We start from the raw sequence: 27150 nt of genomic DNA, 5'->3' as shown, positions 1-27150 counted from the left end.
TTGGCCAGTTTAAAGATCATTAACTCTGAAGATAACTTCACTTGCCTAGCAGAATTGTGTAACATATTTAAGTAAAAAAAAAAAAAAGAAGAAGAAGAAGAAGAAAAAGAAAACATAAAAAGAAACACTTTGTTATAAGACAGACAAGACTTCAGATTTCAATTCCAGTACTCATTTGCTAAAAAAATGTGTCCATATTAGTTTAAATTGGTATCCCTGTGTGAACATAGTAACAGTGTATGTGAACACAGTAACATATGATGAACTGTTTGTTTTGGATGATCAATTGGATAGCATATTTAAATTATACCATACAAGAAGAATGCAGTGTAATATATTAGTGTCTTGGCAAGTAGAGCAGGGTAGGAAATAATCTCCCTGAATCTCTAGATCTAGAATCTTTCATATCTGTGAAGTATCTCATCATGGGATAAGGTTTTATTTATCTCTGCTTTAGAAATGAAGTAACCGATTTCTAGAAAAATGAAGAGACTTAAAGCAAGTTGTCCAGTTCGTTAAAATCTTATCAATAAGAGAAAAAAAATAAGAGGTTTGCATGTATGGTGCACGATTTTCAGACAACCCTTGTACCTTTGGCTGAGAGCTTGCACTGTGATTATTTGGGGATAAACAAGAGGATTAGAACACCAACTTGACTGAATCGTCCATTTTCATACCTTCAGTATTAAAACCCCAACCTAACATACTTAACTGACTTGTAGAATATTCTGATCATTTTCCTCGAGTAGCCATAGTCTGAGACCTCAGGTATCTGTGTAAAATGAAATAAAAGCAGGCATTCTTATAGTCAGAACAAAAATACTCAGAATAATTATTGACTCACTGCCAACTAATCCATACAAAATATTTTGGTAATTACTCAGTTCTCCATCTTAATTTGTAGCTATAGTCATAGCTTTGAGCAGCATTCTAAAAAAGTTATCATTCATATAGCAAAGTAAAATCATATACAAGCTTTATAAGATTGAATTGAAGCTCTGTAATTGATTTTATGAGAAACAATCTTGAAGATTCATGTCTTTTCACAGAAGATAACCAACAGAGCTTTGGTCTAAGATGTGATGAGAGAGGAAATGGTAAATATTGCATTGGAGGAGAGTTTGCAGTAACTTTGTGCAGCCTCTTTAAACTTCAGTGGAAGTGCCATATCAGGCGTTAGCCCTGAAAAGAGGAAATGCGAAATTAGGGGAAAAAATAACAAATGGACTGATGAAGCAAGCCAAAAATAAGAGATTTTACCAGGAAACTGAAAAGACCTGATCTCAGGTCCTGTTGCTTTTTCCCCAGTAGGATGGTACATTTTCAATCAAGGCACTTTACAATGGTATTCTCTTAGAATGTGCCTTGTATATTGACCTCGCCTGCATTTACTACTTGAAAGACCCAAGGATAAAGTGAAAATTTCTCTTTAATCCTCAAGGTGAATATCCCGCAAAGTTGGTGTCCCTTTAATTTAGAGAAAGAAATATTGGATTAAGCAAATTATGTTGTATACTGAACTAATACATGGCAGAGGGAGGAGTTCACAACTGTTTAGTGGAAGGAAGGAAAGGTTAGGGGTTGGAATCCCCTTGACTTTAACATGAGAGTGGGGTATCTTTTTTTAATGGCTTAGATTATTTTAACTCTTCTTGATTTATTCTTTCAATGACTTTCCTTCAAAAAAAGTTAGAATAAAATAATAAGCATTTAACATCCTCAAGTAGCTTATGTAAACTGTCTTTGCAAAAAAAGTCTTTTCTTAGAGATGTGGCTCCATTTACCTGAGTCAAGTGACTTCTTCAGATGCTTAACGAACTTTGAGAAAATAGGTTGGTTAGTAAGACACTTTGGCTCAGAATGTTTCAGCTGAGCATTCATTTCTGACCCTTCTCAGACGAGGACATGCATATATTTCACAGACACAATATTTAAGTAAGATTGTTGTTGCCAAAATATAAAATGTGAAATTTACTAAAATGTGCAATATGATGATGTTTGCATAAAATTCTGACTGTAGCATATTTTCTGCAAGCTCAGAGTTGCACAATGAATGTTTGGTGAAGGGAAAACTAAAAACATTTTCACCAATTCATAAAAAGTCTCCAAGCATACATATAATTGAATCCAGTGGTGAGGAGATGACAAATAATACTTCTGTAAATAACTTGATGCATCTTAAAAGCAACTATTTGGAGACTGGAAGTGTAGACAAATGCAAAATAATAACCACTGCCCTTATTTCAAAATTTCTGAGTTTTACTCCATTCAGAAGGATGTGATCTGCCTGAAAGTTCTGTTGAAATAAATGGTAAAAGGAAAGGCAGATAAACAGTGAGAAATTTTAGCCATTTGGGGTTTATACATCATGGTTGGCAGCCTGGATGATACTGATTTTGGAAGAAGAAATTGAGATAATGAACATTTTTTTAAAAGTAAGACTTTAATTCAAATTGTCATTTTAAGTTGGTTTTACAGAACCAGAAGGTTAGGGAAAGTAATATATATACCTTGGTTTGGACCCTTATGGTAGGACTTTTTGCTTATCTTTTATATGCAGTGTGGCATTTGTCTATTACTTTGCTGTTTTACCTGTTTAAAAAATTGAATAAAACTCTAAAAGACATACCTCTGAGCCATCAAGATTTTGGTTTGACATCCCATCTGTTTTACAGGAAAAGATAACTGACATACAGGTAAATAGAAATTTGGGTTTTTGTAAACCCAATTTTATTTTTTAGGGAACAAAACCATTCTTGAACAGCTGCAGATCCCTCCCTTGGCACTGAATTTTGTCATTGATTACACCAAGGCACATGGTCTCCATTGGCCCTGCTCTTTCATCAGCTTTTGCCCTGGAAATGTTGCTACTCAAGCCACAAGGTTGAGTGCATGGACATCTAAGGACTCAGGTGGCTTTTTAGGCTACTGCACTCAATATACACATGCACACAAAGTGGCACCTGGGTCCTTCAGTTGCTAAGCTCTCTTTCCCTTTTCCCTGTTTGAGTGACCAGAGAGTGGCCTTGCTAGCCCTTTCTGCCAAGCCCTATATTGCCCTTTTGGATTGTTCTTCAGCAAGAAACATCTGCAACTGGGTCTGGCTTTTCCTGGCTCTGGTGCAGGCTGTCCTGGAACCAGAGCTGCTCTAAAGGCATCTGATGGGGCTGATGTTAAGTCACCAGAAGAGAAATGTGAGCTGATACTTAAATCTGACTTTAAGTCTGCCCTAGTGGCATTAGATAGGACTTCGCTGAAAGATACAGAAGTCGTCCTTCTTCAATGTCATTTTTCCTTTTAGTATCAATTATGTGCATTCCAGATCCCACTACTTTGGACACTTTTGGATATTCTTCTTCTTCTTTCTGTTTTATTTTATTTCTTTTCAGTGTAGTAACATTCAAGTTAGGCCTGTTTTACAGAAATGGTGGCAGTGAAGTGTTTATTCATGGGCACAGCAATACACAGAGTTGGGTCTCTCTTCCTTCCATTAGCCCTTGCTATCTGTACTTCTTACTGTTTATGTGGAGGCCATGTTGGCATGGCTCTCTCCACCAGCTCACAGCCAAAAAGGCACATCTCAGTGGCAGGAACAGGCAAAACTATCACTAAGTCTGCCCTAGCATTTTTTTTTTTTAAGATTTATTCATTTATTTATTTAAGAGTGGGGGAAGAGAAGAGGGAGAGAATCTTCAAGCAGACTCCCTACTGAGTAAGGAGCCTGATACAGGGCTTGCTATCACAACCCTTGAGATCATGACCTGAGCTGAAACCAAGAGTCGATGCCTAACTGACAGAGCCACCCAGACACCCTTGTCCTAGCATTTTAATAAGTGTGATTCTCCCGTTCTTTGTAATTGATTGGTTCTGCTGCCATATACAGAAAAGCATACATTCTTCATTTCCCCTCTTTCTGTGTTATTTTTTTCATTTACCTCCCTCCTACCCTTTGTACCACTATTAACATACATATTATGTTTATATATTTCAGAAGCTCCAGAAGACATTTTCTCTTTCAGCAGGCAAATGTCTTTTATAAAAATCAAGACAAAAATGGTCATGTATGATAAATATATATATATAGCATTGTTTATATATCAATATACAAAATTAATATATTTAATTGTGTTATATATATATTTGTCATTTCTAGGACTCTTGGGTCTTCTGAACAGTGGTGTCTGCTGTCTGATATTATTTTCCTTCAGTCCATGGAACTTTCTTTAACATTTCTTTCTGTGTGAGGGTATTCCTTAAAAAGCAAATGTCTTAGGGACACCTAGGTGGCTCAGTGGGTTAAAAAGCAAATCTCTTAAATTTGTCCATCTGAATATCTTTCTACAGCCTTCATTTCTGATAAAAATTTTGCTGTTAGAGAATTCTAGGGGGACGTTTGTCTTTCAGCACTTTAAAGTTGCTCTTCTATTGCTTTCTGCCTTCCATTGTGTCCAACAACAAGTTAACCATAATTCACATCGGCATCGCCCCGTATGTAACATGTTGTTTTTTTTCTAGCTTCATAACCTGTCCTTGGCTCTCAGCAGTATGACTGTGGTATGATGGGATGTAGTTATCCCATGTTTTTTATTTTTATTTTTTTCTTAGAAAGCAAGAGAGAGCGTGAGCAAGCATGTGTAAAGTGGGGAGTGGGGGGGACGACAAGAGAATCCCAAGGACACTCCACACTGACTGTGGAGCCTGACATGGGGCTTGACCTCAGAACCCTGAGATCGCGACCTGAGCTGAAATCAAGAGTCAGATGCTTAATCGACTGCCACACCCAGTTGCCCCCCATTTTATTTTTGTTGTTACTTTTATTTATACTTGGAGAAAAATTACCAAGTGACCTTTTAAATATCCACCTGTTTTATTTTCCACTGACATTCTCCCATCTTTCTCATTCTTACTACTTCCTGCCACATTTCCTGACATCACTTGCTTTTCCTACTTTATCCTGTCTCCTCTTATTAACCATATATTTTGGTCTTCCATTCCTTGGATTCAATACCTCTCAGTTATGCTCCATGTTTTTCAGATTTTACCTTCATACCATTATGCAATCCAAGGACCCTCTAGCTCTGAACACTTTACAGATTTGTTATACTAATTGCAAAGATTAGTGATGCATGGCCACATGTGTTTCTGAAATTAGGCAAGTGGTTTTCCTCTCAGACACTTTGAAGTACCGTAGATAATTGCTTTTTTAACTTGGCATGTATTAAAGTTGTTTTTTTTTTTCTCTTCTTCTTAGTGTTTACTTTTTATTTTTCTTTTTTCTTTCTTTCTTTCTTTCTTTTTTTTTTTTTTTTTTTTTGCCAGGCAGAGGTACCCTGGAATGCAAGGATGAGTAGTTCATTCTTTTGAGAATCTTACATTCTATTTGGAAAGAAAGACCAGGAAATGAACATTATAGTCTAATGTTGTAACCTTTCAGAAAGAGCTAAAACAAAGTGGTATGATAATAAGCAATTTACTTGTGACTGAGAATTGCATGTGGGCGTATATAATTTTCCAAAGAGATAGCATTTGTGCTAGGTCTTGCAAAACTGAGTTGGAGTTCAGCAGATGGAAAAGTGGGAGAGGAATTCAGAAGCAAAAGAAACAGAATGTTAAAAGGTACACGGACTAGAAAAAATAATGTTGTTATTTGACAAAGTTGGTAGTTTCACATGCTGACTTGATCCTGGGGTGACTTGACTGGCTCTGGGAGGTGGCAGGAGATAAGTTCGGGAACACAGGAAATAGTGATTTGTCTGGTCTGATAAAGCATTTTTACTTACTCCTTGTGGTAGACAGATGATGTCCCCCTAGAAGGTCCACATCCAAATCCCTAGAACCTGTGAATGTTTTATCCTACCTGACATAAAAGATCTTTTCAGATATGATTAATTTAAAGATCTTGAGGGAGAAACATCCTGGATTATCTAGATGGGCCTGATGTAATTGTAAATGAAGGGGATGTAAGCCAAGAAATGCAAGTAGACTCTAAAAGCTGAAAGAGGAAAAAGAACAGATTCTCCCCTAAAATCTAATATATAATAATAGATTTGTGTTGTTTTAGGTAGCTGAATTTGGGGTAACTTGCTACAGCAGCAATAAGAAATCCGTATACTCCTTCATGTAGTTGTCAATAATTTCACAGAGGTTTTAAGGAACTTTAAGTGACATCATATTGGATGGTGACAATATGAATATTATTTTGACCTGGATTTAGAGGAAAAGAACAGAAATGGGAAGACTCCTTAGGGGCCATTTTCATAGTCCTTTTGAGAAATGAAAAGGGAGTATCATAACTTTAGAGGTTGTGAAGTTGTGAAGGGAGTCATGGCTCTCATCTTTCTGGAAGGAAATGTTTGTAATTGTCAAATAAGCACAACATTTTTACAGTATAAAAATCATGAGAATTTATTCAAGAATACCTTGAATACTGGGATATAGATCAATTAAGTATCAGATACACTGTTATAATTTGTGCTCCTTGTCACTACTTCCTCCCTCCTACCTGTCCTGATTCACACACTCCATATCCCTCTTCAGATTCCTTTCTGGCTTAATTACTGCTCTTGCAGTAGAAACTTAGTTATCCTGTACCTTCTAATCTGGGATTTATTTTCAGCTCTGGACCAATGATCATTAGTTGATTATAAAATAACTTTTTATAAATAAAAGAGAACATAATGGAAGAGAATATGAAATATCAAAACACTTCATGTGAATTTACAAGTATCATTTCAGTGATTGTTTCCATTCGATACACACACTTGAGTGTGTGTGTGTATTACTGCTAGATGCATACACTTACATATACTTTGATATGTACAATTGAGTGTATATATGTGTATTACTGTTAGATCACATGGAAAATGGTTTCTATGCCATTATGCACATAAAATGTTTGAAACACTCCTGAAGTGTTTGTGTTTTATCAAAATTTAGACATACTACACTCATGATTAAGGGGCCACCCAGGGTTATGGTCTGAGGGCCAGAGATGAAGGAAGTATTGGAGAGAAATTTTCAGAATAGTATGAAAATAAATTTAGTTAACAATACACCGAGGGAAGTAAAAGAGTTGATGCTCAAAAAATACAATTATTTCGTGCAGAAAAGCTTTTAGTACCATAAAAAAATACGTAGCATGTATTTTAAGATCTGTGGACATTGTTTGTTTTGCTGATATTTTCAAGTGTGGTCTTTAACATCTGGGGCTTGAATGATACAAATTGAGCACAAAAATACTTGGCCAGAAAACAAGGATGTGACAGAGAGGGAAAGACAGGGTGAGAACACAAGCAGTGTGCATGTGTAGGTTTGTGCATGTGTGCGTGTGTGATTGCACATATGTATTTCTCTTTAGAAGCTCTCAGAATATTCTCTTTTATGGTTGCCATTTTAGACTGGGATAAGGTTGTGTCTTATCAAGAGTCTTTATTTCTCTTGCTTAGCCTTCAGTGGGTCTTTAAAAAATTAAGGCTTAGGACACCTGGGTGGCTCAGTGGGTTAAGCATCTGTCTTCGGCTCAGGTCATGATCCCGGGGTCCTGGGATTGACTTCCGCATCGGGCTCCTTGCTCAGCAGGGAGCCTGCATCTCGCTCTGTCTGCCTCCCACCTCTCTCACGTACTCTCTCACTCTGACAGATGGATAAAAATCTTTAAAAAAAATAAAAATTAATAAAAATTAAAGTTTAGGAAGTATTGTTCTGTCAGGTTTTGTTTGTTTTTTCCTTCCCACTGCCACTATTCTGAGTAGCTCTGAATTCCTGTTAGGTGGAACTTGAAGCTCAAAATCTAATGCCCATGTCTCTTTTTTTCCTTGTATTTTTATTTACATGTCATTTTGCACATAATTCAGAAATAGATTTATCAGCTTTTATTCCTGAGTATAGGTTCATATTTAGACCAACCATTTATTTTGCCACTCTTCAAATAAATGTTCTTCAGTACTATATTTTTAATATCAGATATTATTTCTTGTTTCGTAACAAGTTTTATATGTTTTCTGAAGATAAAAGCCTCTTACTAGAATATATTGTAAAGGTCTCTTCTATTCACTGAATTGTATTTTTTCCTCTAGGCTGTTTTTTATTTGTTCACCCCAGTTCTTGTCATCCCTGCTATGACATTCTGGAAATGTTTGCTTATTTGAAGTTCTTCTTTCATAGATCTGATGGAAAGACTAGATTGATAATTATACTCAATTGATATGAATTTCCTCTGCAGTCGTTTCCTCTGGGATTCTGTTTCCTCAAAAGGTGGATTAATTTCCGGCTGTGTGCAATGGGCAGGGTATCTGCAGACAGGCTCCCCCTTGAATTGCAATGGACATGGAACTGACAGGCACATGAAGGAGCCTAAGTAAAAAAGAGTGTAAGATGACTCCTGGGCTTCCTTTTTTCTCTAGTGTTTGAGACAAGGTTCAAAATTAGCTATGGCTGGATGGCCAAGTGTGGCCTCAGTGGCTGGGGATGACTCCTGTCTCCTCCACATGGTCTCTTACCTTCCAGTACGAGTTTCTGGGATCATTCTCATGAAAGAGGCAGTCTTCTAAGGGGAAAAGCAGAAGCCCATAAGATCCCTTGAGATGTAAGCTTAAAATAAGCACACTGCCCTTCCCACTATATTTTTTTGGTCAAAGTAAATCATAAGACCAGACTAAAGTAAAGGAGCAAAGATAGTAGGCATCGCATCCTGATGAGAACAGTATCAGAGTCATATTGCAAGGGGTGTGGGTTAAAAAAGCAATGGAAAATCAGAGCCATTTTTGTAATAATCTACCACATCGTCTTTCAGAAGTTCCTCAAATTTCCCTGTCTACTCTCATCACTGTTGCTAGTTGCCTATTTTCTTTCAGTTGCAAAGCCACCCTTTACAATCTTTTTTGTTTTTATGTAAATGGTGGCAATGGGACTCTGAAACTACATTTTCTTTCTTTATTTATTTTTAAAGATTTTATTTATTTATTTGACAGAGAGAGATCACAAGTAGGCAGAGAGGCAGGCAGAGAGAGAGGGGGGAAGCAGGCTCCCTGCCGAGCAGAGAGCTCGATGTGGGGCTCCATCCCAAGACCCTGAGTTCATGACCTGAGCCAAAGGCAGAGGTTTATACCACTAAGCCATCCAGGCGCCCCTGAAACTACATTTGCTACAATTCATAGTCTGCTGACTTCTTGGGAGGTTCTGTAGGTGGGGTGTAAGGAAAGGAGAGTGAAAAGCAGAAGGAGTAAGGAACTTGCTTTTTGTTTTCAGCTCTGGGCATTCTCCCTACAGCAGGGACAACGGACAACTGTGGACTCCAGCACTCCCACCTCGTCCCCAGCCCCAGCCACAGAGCCACCCCCGTCTTCCCTCAGAAGTACCAATAGCAGTAAGCCATGCCCCCTCGGTGAGTGGAGCTTTAGCTGGCCATACTCCTTTCCAAGTAACAATCATGTGGGGGCTAGAGGGTGTTTCCTTTCCAGTCTCCTAGATTTTGATAACTCTACCTCTTCTTCCTTTTTATGTTCTGAGCCCTAGAACTTTTAACTGCTTCCTGCAGCTACTAATGTCCATGTTAGCTCAGAATCCTTTAGTTTTTCTGCCTTCCAGCACCTGTATAACAAATTCCCTATGCTCTCTGTTAAAATAGCTCATATGCTTTTCATTTCTTGACATAGCTTTCCCAGATGGATTCTTTCTTGTTTTCCAGAATTTTGGTTTCATTTTCCCTATTTTTTCAATAATTTTTATAAGATATTCAGAGGAGCAGTAGATGCAAGTGCTCAGAGCACTATCTTTTAATTATTATTATTATTATTATTGTAAGAGTATTTACTATGAGATGAGATCTACCCTCTTAACAGTTTCTTTGTTAAGTGTACAATTCTACAGTCCCACTTTTGAGTCTATACCCAAACGAATTGAGATCAGGATCTTGAAGAGTTGTTTTCATTCTCATGTTCACTGCAGAGTTATCCATAATAGCTAAAATGTGGGAATAACCTCAGTGTCCATTAACAGATAAATGCATAAAGCAAAATTCATACATATGTGCAGTGGAATATTATTAAATATTATAATATATAATATTTATATATAATATAAATGCAGTATTATTAAATATTATTAAAATAAAAAACATTATTAAAGGAAAAAGAGTCTGACACAGGCTACAACAAGGATGAACCTTGTGAATACCATGCTAAGTGAAATAAGCCAGACACAAAAAAAGACTAATACTGTATGATTCCACTTCTGGGAGGTACCTAGAGTAGCCAGAATCATGATGACAGAAAGTAGGAGCTGGTGGGAGGGGTTAATCAAGGAGTAAAGTTTCAATCATGCAAAATGAATATGTTCTAGAGATCTGCTGGATAATATCAATGTAGCATCTTAAGTGGTTATTTTCTCTTCTTAATGTATAGTTCTTTGTAGATAAAAAATATTAAATATTTATATTGAAAAAAATATTTCCCCATGGTTTATTGCTTATGTTTCATTGTGCTTATGGAGACATCTGTCATTCAAAAGTTTATTTTAGGGGCACTTGTGTTGCTGTCCATTATGTGTCTGACTCTTAATTTCAGGTCACAATCTCAGGGTCATGAGATTGAGCCCCAAAATTGCTTAAGATTCTCTCTCTCCCTTTCCCTCTGCTCTTCCCCTCCCTGATGTGTATGCACACTCTCTCTGTCTCTCTCTCTCTGTCTCTCAAAACCAAAAATGGTTTATTTTACTATATCAAAGCTGTCCAATTTACCTTTCACAGTTAGAAATATTAGGGTCCAGATTATCCTGGAAGATATGCTACCATTGCCACCTTGGGTATCAGAAGGATGCAGTGGATTGTCTGGATTTCAAAGTCCTTTTTTTGTTTGTTTGTTTTGTATTTAAATTCCAGTTCTGCCAAGCTTTAGGGGTATGACTTTATGAAGGCTCTTCAGTGATCTCAGCCTCATTCTTCTCATCTGGATAGTGGAGAAAATAATAAGGTAAATCAGTGCGTTTCTTTTTTTTTTAAAGATTTTATTTATTTATTTGTCAGAGAGAGAGAGGGAGAGAGAGCAAGCACAGGCAGACAGAATGGCAGGCAGAGGCAGAGGGAGAAGCAGGATCCCTGATGAGCAAGGAGCCCGATGTGGGACTCGATCCCAGGAGGCTGGGATCATGACCTGAGCCAAAGGCAGCCGCTTAACCAACTGAGCCACCCAGGTGTCCCGAATCAGTGTGTTTCTTTTAGGACTGTTGTGAAGACTAAGGCTTAGGATCCTTGGGAGGGGTGTGGCATATCAAGGGTACTCAGTAACGGTAGCAGCTACACCTGCTGTTGCTACTTATATCACTGCTGTCATTGTAACTATGTCTGTAATTTTTATTGTTACAAATATCACTACTGGGTGCCTGGGTGGCTCAGAGGGTTAAGCCTCTGCCTTCAGCTCCGATCATGGTCTCAGGGTCCTGGGATCGAGCCCTGCATCGGGCTCTCTGCTCAGCAGGGAGCCTGCTTCCCTCTCTTCCTCTGCCTGCCTCTCTGCCTACTTGCGATCTCTTTCTCTCTCTCTCTCTCTCTGTCAAATAAATAAAATCTTCAAAAAATTTTTTTAAAAAAGACAAATATCACTACTGTTTTTACCATTGTCATCACTGCCATTAGTGACCCCTTCCCACTCCCTAAGTATATTCTGTTTTGTGTTTAAGGAAATTAATGAGCTTTAGGAGATGTGGTAGACTGAATAATGGCCCCCAAACATATCTTTGTCCTCATTCCTGAAATTTGTGAATGCTGCCTTATATAGCAAAGGGAACTTTTGCAGGTATGATTTAGTGAAGGATCTTAAAGTGGGAGGATTTTTCTGGATTATCCAGGTGGACCTAAATATAATCACATGTCCACTTAGAAGAGCAAGGAGAGGAGAAGGCGAAGTGATCAGTGAGGCGGATTTTGGAGTGTTGTGCCTTTAGGCCAGGAGTGCCAGCAGCCACCGGAAGCTGGGAGAGGCTAAGAACGGTCCTGCAGCACATATACTAAAATTGGAACAATGCAGAGAAGATTAGCATGACACATGCACAAGGATGACATGCAAATTCGTGAAGCGCTCCATATTTAAAAACAAGAATGGATCCTTCCCTGCCAAATGAAACAGGCCTGCTGCTACCTTGACTTTAGCTCATCTTTGGATTGCTGGCTTCTAGAATGGTAAGAAAATAAATTTGTGTCATTTTAGCCACCAGTGTTGTGGTAGTTTATTATGTTGGCCATAGGAAACTAATACAAAAGATAAAAATTGTAATTTTGGAGAGTCACTATATCTCTTCAAGCACTCTTACTACATTATTTGCTGGAATGCATTGGAATATGTTCCATCAACAGAAATACCGCTTATTTGAAACATCATGGGGAAAGTCTGCGTATGAGGAAGATAACCATGGAGCTTCTTTTGATCCACTGACTGTCACAGCGTCGCCCTACACATACCCCAAGGTGGCCCGAGAACCCAGCTCATGGTGCTCTAAGCAACATGTTGTAATAATGCTGTTTAAATGGAAAGTAATTAGAATGTTTTAAAATCTCATGTATAGTTCTTAAGGGAAGCCAAGAAAAGAGGTGCTTTTGTGGGTATTAGAGTAAAGTGAGAGGCTGACAGTGACTTCAGTGAGTGTAAAAGTGTAAAAGTCCATGAAAAACACAAAAATAGGTAATGACAGTATAAGAAGTACTAAAACTGGGGTAAGCACACCTCTCTGAGTGTTTATAGAAGAAGAAGGAACAGAGCAACTGGTTACTTTGTAGTATTTTTTATTTTAATTTTTAAGGATTTTATTTATTTATTTGAGAGAGAGAGAAAGAGGATGAGTGGCAGGAGGAGAGGGAAAAGCAGACTCCCCACTGAGCAGGGAGCCTCAGGGCTCGATCCCAGGAACCTGGGATCATAACCTAAGCAAAAGGCAGACACTTAACCGACTGGACCACCCAGGTACTCCCACATTCATAATATTTTATATAGAAGTTATTTAACATTGGCAAGGGTAAGCACATGCTTCCAGTGGCCTGGGCTCTCACTGTGGCTCACTGGCCTCCTCTTTGTACTTCAACTTAAATTAAAAGATTGTTTCACCTGCATTTAAAAAATGCCCAGAGATAACCAGTGACTAAGAGAATTAGAATAAACACAGTCAAGCCATTTTCTGCTTAAACTTACAAAAACCTAAAGGTCAGACTAGACCCAACCTGTTAGAACAGTAAGTTCGTATAGCCAAGCTCATTCTGACATTTGGGCAACCCTAGTATCACCATCTTAACAGCTAATGATATATGCTGCTAATAACCTAAAGACTGATGTCACAGATGAATACCCTGGAGAGCAATATATAACCTCATTTTCAATTGTTATAAAATAAGAAAGCAGTTTTAAAAGCTATTTTTGCCTTGCAATGATATAAATTTTTTATTATTATATCATGTGACTATTTCCCCACCATGACCAGTCATCCATATATAGTTAGTGATTTACTACATGCATAGAGGAAAGGAGAAATGATTATTCATTATTTTTTTTAAAGGCCTAGATTAAGACCTCCCATGCAAGTGCCTCTTGAGTTATAGCTTAGTACTGTGATAATTCCTCCAATGGCTGAAGAAAGTCATATGCAGGAATTAAAGATGCCATTTGAAAACATGCCTATTACTGTTCCCAGCCTGCTTCGATACATGAACAATGCTTTGAAGCAAGAGGAAAAAAAAAAAAAAAATAAAAAGGTCTACTTTGAAGTGACTGGTTTGAAAAAGTCTCAGTATTCTAAATTAAAACATTATTTTGTAGTCTGATCTGTCTCCCTAAATCTCTCAGTATGAAAATTTCTAAGATCGAATTCTTCCTCCTCTTAAGAAAAAAACAGCCTTTAAAGAAGTTCCCAGTGAAATATCAAGGAGGATAGTGTATGCTTAGTGACTGGTTAAACCACTGTCAGCTAACTAAAAAATTGACCATTTAATTATGAATAGACAGTAATATAAAGTTAAGAATAGAGCATTTTATTAAATACATACCCTAAGGTATGTGCTATTGTAAAAAAAAGAAAAAAAAAGATGTAGGTCTCAAGATACATCTGGTAAAATATTCTTACACTGTTGCAAATAGGAATAATCACACTTTCCTATTTTGGCAAATAGGCCAGATGCATTGTTTTTGAAAACTGATTAAAACAGCAGTTTAGGGGTACCTAAGTGGCTCAGTGGATTAAAGCCTCTGCCTTCCGCTCAGGTCATGAGCCCAGGGTCCTGGGATCGAGCCCCACATCAGGCTCTCTGCTCAGCAGGGAGCCTGCTTCCTCCTCTCTCTCTGCCTGCCTCTCTGCCTACTTGTGATCTCTGTCTGTCAAATAAGCAAATAAAATCTTTTAAAAAATAAGAGTTTATTTACATAGATGTCTTGTTATAAAATGCCTTTGCATTATTGAGATACAACTTGGATTCAACAGATTTTACACATACTATTTTCTAAATTTTGACAAATATATATCTTTGTTAACACACACCCCTCTCAAGATATGGAACGTTCCGGGGCACCTGGGTGGCTCAGTAGGTTAAGCCTCGGCCTTCGGCTCAGGTCATGGTCTCAGGGTCCTGGCATTGAGCCCCCCGCGTCAGGCTCTCCGATAGTGGGGAGCCTTCTTCCCCCCACCCCGCCTGCTTCTCTGTCTACTTGTGATCTCTGTCTGTCAAATAAATAAATAAAAACCTTTAAAAAATTGTTTAAAAAAAAAAAAAGATATGGAACGCTCCTTCATTCCTCAGTGTCTCCGCAGGCTACATGTAGTCTCTTCCAGTCCCTTTTTCTCTCCCAGTACCAAAGGCAACTTGATTGTATGACCACAGGTTTGTTTCACCTGATTCAGACTTTCATACAAGTGGAATAATCTGTGTTAGTTGGGTTTTTTTTTTTAGTACAACAAATGTTTTTGACATTTACCTGTGTTTTTACATTTATGGATAATTCATTCATTTTGTTACCAATGGTATTCATAGTATACTAGCATTCTGTTGTATAGATGTACCACAGTTTGTCCATTCTGTCAATAGATTTTTTTTTTTTAAATGTATTTCAATCACTAAGTAGGAAGGTACTGAATCTATGGTGCTCGTGGTGATAGATACTGGTTTGGTCTGAGATCAGAGCGATTCGATATATATTTCTGATTATAAAGGTAAGAAAAGCATAGGGAGTTCACACAAGGACTAGACAGTTTAAGGGTGGATGTAAGGGTCCATTGTACACTAGTATAATTAAGAAAATAATATTTTTGATCTACTGTCCCATAACTTAGAACAGGTTATTAATATGAACTTGACTAGCATCCTTCTTTGTGACCATTACAACCAGGATTGGTGCTAATTTAAGCATTCTTTTTCATTTGAATTCATAGTGACATATTCTATCTGTAATTTTCATTTCAGAAATGCTTTATTTAGTCTCTTTTGCTTCTAAGAGGCAGAAGCCTACTCAGGTCAGATTAATTAAAGGAGGGTTTTGAAAAAGGATGTGTGTGGAAAAATAGTGAGTACAGAATCTCTGGAAAATCTGAGCAACCAGAAAGGCCGCCCTGACAGTAGGTAGAACTTAAGCTCCATAAGGCAGTAGAAGAATTTAGTGAATTTTTTCTTTAAATCTCTCAGTGATTCATATGAGTTAGCTATGTACATGTATCTACTTATTCCTGGTTACCTACTGAAAAGTAAACCAGCATTAGCTCCTTTGAGGCCATATATTTTGTGTCAGAGTCCATTGTAAGCCACTAGCCAGTTCAGGAATATTTATTCTTGTATCAGGCACCCATGTGGTGGGGATATTGTGTTAGAGGACAGAGCCACTTGTCATCAGCCTACTTCTGATGGGACAGATTCTTTTAGAAGAGGTTAAGCACCAAAGGATACTATGAGAATAAAAAGCTGAAGAAAGTAAGGCCCTAAATAAGTATTACTTTTGAGTTTTGCATTTATATCAGGTGCATTTTCCAATACTTTGATTGAGTCTTGAGCATTATGAAGTCCTACTTCTACGAGGTTTGAGTGTTTAAAGGATTGGATGAGGAAAATGGTAAAGATAGTAGTGAGGTAGAGATCATAAAAGCTAATCAAAAATAATCCAGAGAGAGGAAAACTAGAGGAATAAACTCTGTGGAATTAATCAGCAATTAGGACTATGATAGAATTTGAAGGGCCAGAAAAAAGTCGATAGTCACAATGAGAGAAAAATCAACAAACAAAAGTTAACACAGAAATGGAGGAGCCGGGGAAGGTATGTAGAAAGACAGACACAACCACAACATCAAGAAAGCACTTACGGCACTATTAAAACTTCTTTTCTGAATATGATTTGCTTTTACTTCTCTCATTCTTGTGAGAGGCATTCCTATGTGAGTCTCTTGAGACTGATCTATGTGAAATGGCATTACCCATACTGGCCCCAAGCTGACTAGAGTAGTACAAGAGAAAGTCCCTACCTATAAGAGAAAGGCAAGACCTGAGTGACAGCTATTTCCCGAAGAGAACTAGCATAAGTCACATATGACACGCAAGACATCAAACCATCAAACCATCTGAAGCCTTCCTAAAGGTGTAGTTCAAGTTCACATAGTGAAACTTGGGCTTTCAGGTTGGTGTCATGGGGGACCAAGAATTACTTTGTGGTCACTTATTTCTGCTTAGCTTTGTAAGAAGGTCAAGTATGCTATCCCTACTAAAGTCTAGATCTCTTCTATTTCTGCTTCTGTAATCTACCCGTTCGGTTGAACCAAATTACTTACATCACCTAGGATCTTGAAGGAGAGGCCCTTAGAAACAGGAAATACAAAGAGGAAAAAATTAGAAAGAGTTGCTTATGTCCATTCATAACCTTCGTTGCAATGTAGAAGGTGCCTATAGAGTGAACGTTCGTCTTTGGCATAGAAGAGGTTGGTACAGATGTCGTATTAGTTACCTCCTTGTAGAAGATGGTTGGACAATTCCTGGTTAGTTGAAGTCAGTGTCTTATTCACAAAGGAAGATGAAGGGTCAAGTTTGGTGTTGAAGCACCATCTGAATTAGGATATGCACCCTTACAGTAACAGCTAGAGATCATTGTTTATTTTTCAGTGAACAATTCCCAATTGTTATCTCTTCTGTGAATGTCATTCCTCCTACTGCTTTTTCTCTGTGAGTGGGAATCTGGCAACACTGGTCCATTTCTCCTCACTTCACAAAAGTGAAGCTTCATTCCTATGTGACTTGTTTATGACTAAAGCTGACTGTAACTGGGGACCTGATTTGTATTGGTTCAAGTGCTTTATCTCGTTCAGTGTATTTTCACTAAAATAAAAGAATAAGAATGAGTTTGATCTTCTTTTATGGCAGAAGTAAATGATTTCTAAACATTTTTAACATTCTTACCACCTCCGCTTTCCTTGTTTCTAAAGGTTAGATAGAGTTATTGTTGTAATAAATTCTTCCACAGAATTGTATTTTCTTTAAAGGCATTTTCCTCTCTGTAATACTGTGATAGGCATTTATTCATGAACTAAAAGAATGAACTTTTTTTTTTTTTTTACTATTGACAACATAGGAAACATATGCCAAACACTATATACATTGAATATGCCTGCCTCTAAGAAACTTATGGTTAATAAATAAATAATAAATAAATAAATAAATAAATAAATAAATAAATATCTTTAAAACAAAATCCAATTGTAGGATTTTTTTTTAAAAGACTATTTCAAATTTTTTTTTAAGATTTTGTTTATTTATTTGACAGACAGAGATCACAAGTTGGCAGAGAGGCAGGCAGAGAGAGAGAGAGCAAGGGAAGCAGGCTCCTTGCTGAGCAGAGAGCCCGATGTGGGGCTTGATCCCAGGACCCTGGGATCATGACCTCAGTTGAAGGCGAGGCTTTAACCCACTGAGCCACCCAGGCGCCCCTAGGATTTTTATTTTTAAACTGTTGGTTCATTAATGAGACTATAATTCACAGAATATAGAATTTTTTTTTTAAGAATTCTGTTTCTTTTGCCACCTGATGCCACTGAACAGGATTCAGTGTTAAAAACGTCAGTTTAAAAAAAATTTTTTTTTTATATCCCTGACTAGTTATTCTATGAGGAACATTTTTGTCATGAAGAAGTTTGTTAGTGTTTTAACTTTGTTGATCCAAGTATAATGCTATTATCCTATGTTTGTAAGATTATACAAAAGATGCTATGAAGAATATTTCTATTCTAAGAAAAATTGAACCACTAAACCAATTTGTAAGCCTTTTCATCCATCTGTTTTCTATATTTAACTGAACAAACATCACTTTATTTTAAAGATATATTGAAACTGTTTTGTAATTCACAATCTTAAACACCATACAGTTATCATTTCATTTCAAGATAGTTTTTTTTTCCATTACAAATCTTTGTGAGTAGTACTGAGGAATAGAGAACAAAATTAGAAGAGATAGAATATATCCTATTATTTTTCTTTTCCCCAAATTAATTATGCACAGACTTGACGAGAATCATTGATACATTTGATATCACTGTATCAGTAGTGAACAGCAAACATTTTTTTAAAGCCTCAAATTGCTTGGTGAATAATAACCGTTTTTCATATGCAGGATAGTCTAGCCTAAAAGCTAACTGGAGGCAAAATTTTCTCTACCATCTTCATATTCGTTTCCAGTATCTGAGACCTTTTCCCCCATGGGACTGGTTTCTTTTGCCATTTAAGATAATTTCATGGACGATGGAAACTTACCAGCATGTGGAAGCAGACGGTTAATGAAATAGGGAAAGTTATGCCCTTGTTAAACATCGATTTTCCCCATCTATCTGTCACCTGACAAGGAAGCAGCTAGTTCTCCTCTATGAGCTCATTGTGCATATTGCTCTCAAAATAGTTCTCGCACTCATGAAATTATTTCTCTGTTTATATACCCAAAATATCGCAAGATCATTATTAGCATTACTTACTGTATCTTGTTAGTGGTTAGCAGATTGCCTGCTATCTGACAAGCATTCTAAAAGTTTATTAAAGTGAGTGGACCTGTTTGCTGTTTCTAGGTTTTTTGTTGTTTTATTTTTCATTTTTCCCCCCTGATTGTTAAAATCCCAATTGATCCTGGACTCAGCCCCAAAATGATCCTTTTCCATGGCAACTTTATTAACTATTCAGAGCTCTTTGTTTTGTTCCATCCACTGTATACTGTATTACTCCTATTACTCTTAAAACTGCCTGTTGTGATAATTTGTTTGCAGGTCCATCTCTTCTAATGAACTCTGAGATCCTTGAAGAAAGAGTGTTCTTCTTCCTCCCTTTTTCCCATCCCTAGAACAAGGTGGGTAGGCTCTGATTTAATACATTATTCAGCTTATCCCTCAGTGTTTGACAGCTATTTCTTGAGCATTTGCTATGTGTTGCACATGGTTCTAGGTACTGTTAATTCAGTGCATATAAATGCATATAAACCCCTTACCTTCATGTACCTTACATTCTTGAGCAGAAGTCCAATAATAAGCAAAGAAATAGGCAAGGTAATATCACCTGGTAATAAGAGGAAAATAGAGATAGATAAAGGGTTGGAGGTATTTAAAGCGCAGTGGTCATGGAAGGCCTCTCGGACCTAGTGATAATTGATTAGTGATTTGAGTGCAGTAAGAAATCAAGCTTTGAGAACATCTATTGATAGAACATTCCAGTTTGGGGCAACAGCAAGCAGAGCTCAGAGAAAGCCGTGTGCTGTGTGTACTTTTGAAGATGGTTGGTATATCTGAAAAGGAGGAAATGAGTAGAGGTCAGAGAAGGAAACGGGGGCCAGATCTTCTAGACCATTTATGGAATTTGGATTTTAAAATGTTCAGAATAGTTAAAGGAACGGACAGTGTATTCACATGAGTCTGTGACTATTATATAATGTAGCTATTTTTCAAATGTACCAGATTTAATATTTTCTAATAAACATTGACCTCATTAAGGCAGTTATTTTGGAATGTGGGGAAATATTTCAGTAATGTTCTTACTGCTCAAGACATTTTGGAAAGTATCTCTTATGCTAATGCCTTCAAGATCCCATGGTGCATATTTTGAATATCTCAGATTGATGGAAAAAATCATGATTTTAAATTGGATTTGGTTTTTGGAAACAGACATTTGCCATTGAGAGCCAGATTTAGTGAATAAAGTGGATAAAAATTCAAGGAACATAGATTTGACTCCAAAGAAAAGTAGTCTTTAATGTAGTGAGGCTAAATGTGAGTGTCTTTTAAACTGCCTCAAAAACACATTTCAAAAGAAAATGCCCATATATATGTACGTGTGTGTGTGTGTGTACACACACACACACACTCATACATACACACACATACACACACACATATTTCCATTACTGCTTTGAAGGTAAGCATATACTCTGTAAAAGCGTAAAAACTATGGTAAAGCAAAATTTGATGTTATAATTTCCCAAAAATTATAATTCCCATTGTCAGTAACTCATTTAAAAACTTGATTAATAGGTAGGTGTGTATGATGCAGTGAGAGAGCATATTGTTATTGTTATCCTGTACCTTTTCATAGAGAAACAACTAAACTATTCAAATCAACCATTATCACACTGAGAAAAGAACATGGGCACACATGTTTTTCCCCGTCCATCTTCAGCCTAACCTTAGATGTGAAAAGTACAATTTTATTTTGGATTAGCGTATTTTAGGGCTTAAATAATTAATGGGTATTTTGCTGTATTTTTGAAATGTTTGTATAAGATCAAAGGAAAGTAGAATTGGATCATGGGGAGCACTTGAATGAACAAATTGTCCTTCAGGTTTCTTTTTCTCATTGGAGAAGACATAGTTCCTCATTTTCTGAGTAAGGGCTGATTGTGTCTTCTCTAAGTCATTTGTCTCATTATGAACTTGATTGTAAAGGCAGGGATCATGTAGAATTTAAGAAACAAAATAAATGAGGTTAAAGAAACCCAACCAGAAACAGACTCTAACTCTAGAGAATACACTGATGATTCCCAGAGGGGAGGTGGGCTGGGGGAAGGGGAAACAGGTGAGGGGGATGGAGTGCACTTATTGTAAGGAGCATTGTGTGTTGGACGGAAGTGTTGAATCACTGTATTGTACACCTGAAACTAATATTACTCTTTATGTTAACTAACTGGAATTTAGATTAACAACTTAAGAAAAAGAAAAAACAAAAAGATTAAAAAAAATAAAAGCAGTTATAAGGTTCCACATCCAGCATTAACTTTGCTGACAATGTGAATTGCCAGAAACAGCAAGCAGCTAAGGAAAGAATACTAAAATAACTCCCATTGTGTGAAAACAGTCTTCATTATCACTCTAAATGGCAATTCCTGTGTTGACGATACTTTTATATTATGAACAAATGGTTTTTAAAATTGCTTCTTGCTACTTAATACAAGTGACTCAAGACAGAGAAAAAGTTCAGATTTTAATTTTATTTTATTTTAAACAGTCGAAACATAAACAAAAATGTATCCTTCCTTAGATGAGCCAATTTGACCATCAGTCTCTAAATTCCAACAAGTTCTTGATCATCAGGAATATGGATATTCTAGATCATCCAACAAACTAAGGCTATATCAAAACAAGACTATTCTATGGGACTAGAGGAGATTTTTTTTTTTTTTTTTTTTTTAAATAAAAAGAGTGTTGGGGCACCTGGGTGGCTCAGTGGGTTAAAGCCTCTGCCTTTGGCTCAGGTCATGATCTCAGAGTCCTGGGATGGAGCCCCGCATTGGGCTCTCTGCTCAACAGGAAGCCTGCTTCCCCCCTCTCTGTCTCTTCCTGCCTCTCTGCCTACTTGTGATCTCTCTCTCTCTCTCTCTCTCTGTGTGTGTCAAATAAATAAATAAAATCTTTTATAAATAAATAAATAAATAAATAAAAGGAGTGTTTGCACTACCATCTCTCTGAGCTTTTCTATAGAAACTTCTAATATTTCTGTGCTTAGTTAATTGTAAGAGGTGTTTTCCTACCATGTATAAATACACTAGTCATTTTTTTTTAAAGATTTTATTTATTTATTTGTCAGAGAGAGAGAGGGAGAGAGAGCAAGCACACGCAGACAGAACGGCAGGCAGAGGCAGAGGGAGAAGCAGGCTCCCCCATGAGCAAGGAGCCCGATGCGGGACTCGATCCCAGGACGCTGGGATCATGACCTGAGCCGAAGGCAGCTGCTTAACCAACTGAGCCACCCAGGCGTCCCTACACTAGTCATTTTTAACAGGTTATTTGCTTTTACAAGCAAATACAATGTACAAAATACTTTCTGACAGTTTCCTTCTAGCTCTACTTTTTGATATAGTAAAGGTCAATACTTTCAGATTTTCATATATATGAGATCTTAGCAAGGATGTATTTATACTTCCTTGTCGGATTATGAAGTAATTAGCATCACCCTTATGCCATTCTCTTCCTGGATACACACATAGAATTTAACTGCACTGATATGTTCATTGGCTCTAGAGGAATGAATGTTACAGGAGTTTTTAATCTTTACTATAGGGCATGTTACTAAGTGTGATCTTGGCAATCACTGAATAATTTGACATATTTGGAAGTAGAAGCTAATTGCACATATGAATCTAAGCCAACTCAATCATATTCATATTTTTAAAATACTTCACATATAACCTGCCACATTGAAAATTCTGCATCTTGCATTAAAACCCTGCCTTAGAAAATCAATATTCATTTCAGTTCTACGTTGGAACAAGCACTAGTTATAGTATCTTAAACTAGTAGTCCACAGTAATATGACTATCATCTGTCTGTCTGTCTGCAGGTCTCTGCATCCATCCATCTGTCTTTTATCCATCTACTTTTTCATCTCTGCTTTTAATAGACATTTATTGTGGAGACTGTGTATCTGGTGCTAGTGATACAAAAGGAAACATCATTTTATTTTTAACTCTGAGAAGCCTGTAGGCAGGTCAGGGAGACATACATAAAAAAGTGTACAAAAGTAACATTTGAACACAGTAGTGCGGTAGCAGAAGAAGGAGTGACTGACTCCTTAAAATGAGGAAACAGTTCACAAAGGACATGGCATTTGAGCTCGTTCTTTAAGTGTGAGTAGGAGTTTTCCTGGGCATTCTTGGAATGTAAACGAGACAACAGTTTTCAAAGAGCATGGCCAGATTCTAGCAAAAAGGCTCAGGTGTTTGCGGTGTATGGTGCGTGCATAGGAAAATGGAGCAGAGTCTAGACGGGGAGTAGGGGCAATGCTGTAAAGGGCTTTCTGTGATGGGCTAATCCCGATCATGAGAATAAAAGTCAGTTACCATTTAATGAGCTTCCAAAAGTAAAACAAATTAAACATTTTATTCATCATATCCAAAATAATCCTGCGAGATAATTATAAATATCGCCAGTATATAAATGAGGAAAATGAGACTCGGAGAATATCAAGTCCAATGCCAGAGATCATAAAGCTGGTAAAGAACAAAGACAAGATTCAGACCTAGTACTGTATGATTCCAGAGTTTTTATTTTTAGAATATTCTAATCCCCATGGGTCCTGTAGGAATTGGGAAGTTACAGTAGGAAATGAAGAGTGGACTAGGTTATGTTGTGTAAATGATAGTAATACGATAAGAAAGAAATCAATGAGTAGGCTCTTGCAGTAATTCAAAGATTTCGTGATGAATTAGTGAAGAGATAAAGAACATGGTGAGGCATTTTTGAGGAGAATTCTTGGGATTTTATGACTGTCTGGTGATAGCAGGTGAGGGAAAGGAAGCCAGGAATTCCATTAAGGTTTTCAGCTTAGTCCATGAGGTGCACCCTATCACTTGTTGCTAGAAGCGCCCCCCCCCCCCGCCCCCGATAGAATGCTTCAGCGTTCACTTCTGCATATTGAAGATGCCTCATCACGCTCCTGCAACCCTGTGTTCTTTAGTCCAAGTGCAGGAAGGAACAGGTTTCTTATGTGGAGGGAGAGTCCAAAGTGCCAGAGCCTGGAGAAATAGTTTTCACCTAATGTCAAATAAGCATTTGGTGGCTAACAATCCCAGTTTCTTCAACCCTCATTTAAGGTATGTCCCTGACATGTGAGTGGCTGGATCCTAGAGTTTCCCAGGGAGACTGAGCTCCGGGTCCCCAGGTAGTAACTAGCTTGATAACAAACCCCTTGATCACTTTCTTTTCCTCCCTGCCTAAGTTGCCCTCTCCCTTTCTGGTATTTCTTAGCACCGCCTCCCAGACAAACTGCTTGCTCTTGAATCTTTGTTCGGGTCTCTGCTTCTGAGAGATCCCAGCTAAGACACATGGCAAGGTCTGAAAGGAGAGGGAAGGACAGCTCTGAGGGACAAGAACCTAAAATAGAGGACAGTGAGGAGATCAAAAGAAGCCGGATTTGGCCAGGAAGCCGGGCCCAAAGGGGATACTCCGGATCAGAGAGGAAAATGCTCATTCCTCTGCGTCAGAAAAGAAAGGTCAGGGGCAAAGGAGAATGCTCTGGTTAAGTGGAAATGTAAATAAAGCCCACATCTGTGGGTTTTCTTTTCTCTATGGAAGAGAAGGAAAGTTTCTCTGCCCAGTATGAGAGGGCAGGAAACTAGATGGTACTAACGGAGAAACATGAGTGGAGTCTTCTTTTGGAGGCCAAACTGGTAACGGGAGGTTTAGCAAATGAGACACGAAGCGCCTGTCTTTCCGTCTTCCATTCAGAGAGATTGCCTTCATCATCCAACCCTTCTACATAATTTCTGTCTGTAACTATTAGACTCTTTAATTTCCAGGATCTCTTTTTAACAATTGAGTAAAATGTAATTTAATTTAATTTTCTCTAAGGTGATTTCTTTTTTCCTGGAGAACCCACCTGCCTCCTGCCTAGGGAACCATACTGACACTGACGTAGTGTGTAGAATTTCCCTTGATCTTCTTGCTTTTTGTGTAGTACCTCACCTTTGGCCACTTCTGTGCTTGGAGTTCCAGTGTTCAGAACCTTTTGGTTCAGTTTCAACGTGGGTAGTTATACCTCTGACCTCCAAACTAGGCTGGGAATGAATAGTTCTCCAACTGCATAAGCTGGAAAGTGAGGCCCTGAAGGGTTAATTGGTGATGTTACAGACATTAATACAGTCTTCATTTTCAGTTACTGGTCTTACCCGTTCCTCTATTGGTGATGCTACCAGTTCCTGAATAATTTTTAGGGGCAGAGTAACCTCCATCTTGTCAGTATGTACATACCTGCCTTCACACACTAATTGAAGTAATTATTTTTCTCTCCCGTGAGTTTTCCACTCGATCTTCTCTTTTCAACATTATATATCACAATTAAATATATTGTCTACTTTAAATTTGCTATTTTGTCTTGGTATTCAGGTGATTTCCAAAAGAATGATAGGAAAATATGTCTATAATATCATTGTGTTTTAAGAATTTTATCCACTAACAGTCAATGCCAAGCAGAGAATATAAACATCACTGCAGATAAACTGTATATACCATCCTCAAACAGGGCTGATGTGATGGATGGAGAATTTTGGCATTAATGAGGAAAAACATTCCGGTTTTAATTTCAAAGAGACATACTCGATGTGAGAACCATTCTGGGGTATTGGTAGAGGATGGAAATGAATATCATGGCGTATGTAGAACTGTTTACGGAGACTGAAAAGAAAGTGGTTATATATAGTATTTTAGGTACGTTTCTCTGATTATAGTGTTTCTCTTTGTTTGGTTCAGTATTTAAGATTCCATGAATGTTTTTCGTTCTGGTGCCCTGGGAACTCCAGCATAGTAGAGGTGACATCCAGCATTTTCCTTAACATCCATTATTTGACAGGTCACTGAGTTCACAGTTTTATTAATTTCTGACCAAGTGAAATTTGCACGTAAAGCTGTTTTTCATTTGAATGTAAAGATTGCTTGTTCTATATGCTAACGTAAACTAAGATAGACAAAGAATGTTTTCTTTCTCAAGGTCTGTTGTTTTCTTTAAAAGCATGGACACACACAGAACACAAACTATGAAACAACTGCCAAAAATAAAGATAATAGTATCTTTCAAATACACATATTAAGATTTGGTGTTTGGTTAAATCAATTAAGAAGAGCCAGATACTGAATATTCAAAATTATCTAATATGCTTGCACAATGCATATGTTTTGGCTCATAAAGTTAGAAAAAGGTTTTTTTTTTTTTTACAAGATTATCACATACTATAATAATGTAATTACATGTATTTACACTAATTATGCACTTATATGTAATTATGCTAATTATGTAAGTACATGACATTTGATAAAATATTACTTTGAAATTCGCTCAATAAAAGCAGAATGAACTGGATGGTAGAACTATGTGCCAATAATGAAGGAAGGAAAATGAAAGGTCTTAAATAAATGATCTCTGCACTATTTTTGCTCTAAAATCCTCTAATTCTAAAATTTAACAATACAGAGAGCCATTGGCACCACATTTGAAATTTATGAACTTATTTTTGATTTAGGAAGATTTCCTTTTTTCCCTACACAGTTTCTGGATAGAGATTTCATGAAAGCAATGATTATAATTAACTACTCTAAGCTAACTTAAGTACAAATATAAGTGAGAGTGTGAACCAGTCCTGAGTCTAACCCAGGAGCAATGACCAGGCTGTTAAAGTTCAGCATCTGAAAAGAAAAAGATAGCCTCTCACATATCAGTCTTCCTCATCTGCTCTAACTGTACCCCAGAGGGAGGGAGGGGCATGATGTAAGCAATTTGGGTTGAATCTCAAGTGGCCAACATTCCCCAAGGTTGAATAATGTGTATGTTGTCCAAGCTTCTCAATAATATCCCTACCATCCATTTTCAAAATTAGGAGATTAAAATGGTGGTAAGGACAAGATAAGGCTTTGATTCTCCTGCAGGTAGCTCAGGATATTCAGGTCTCCTCTGGTCCCAAAACAGCTCTTCCCTAAGGATATGGGCCATGAGGAAGCTTCATCAGAAACCACGTTCGGAGTGGGGGGAGGCACTCAGGGTAGGGAGAAACATCTAGACCCTCAGCCTGGAGTCTAATTTCATTTTACTTGACAAATCATTAATAAGCATGAACTATGTGAAAAGTACAAGCTTAGACCTTACAGGATAATACTGCCAAAAGAGAAAAAATATTAGTAATTATAAGACTAAATACA

This window comes from Enhydra lutris, unplaced genomic scaffold, assembly GCF_002288905.1.
Source record: "Enhydra lutris kenyoni isolate GAN:26980312 unplaced genomic scaffold, ASM228890v2 scaffoldscaffold33, whole genome shotgun sequence".
NCBI classification, from domain to species: domain Eukaryota; kingdom Metazoa; phylum Chordata; class Mammalia; order Carnivora; family Mustelidae; genus Enhydra; species Enhydra lutris.
This window is presented reverse-complemented; position numbering follows the sequence as displayed.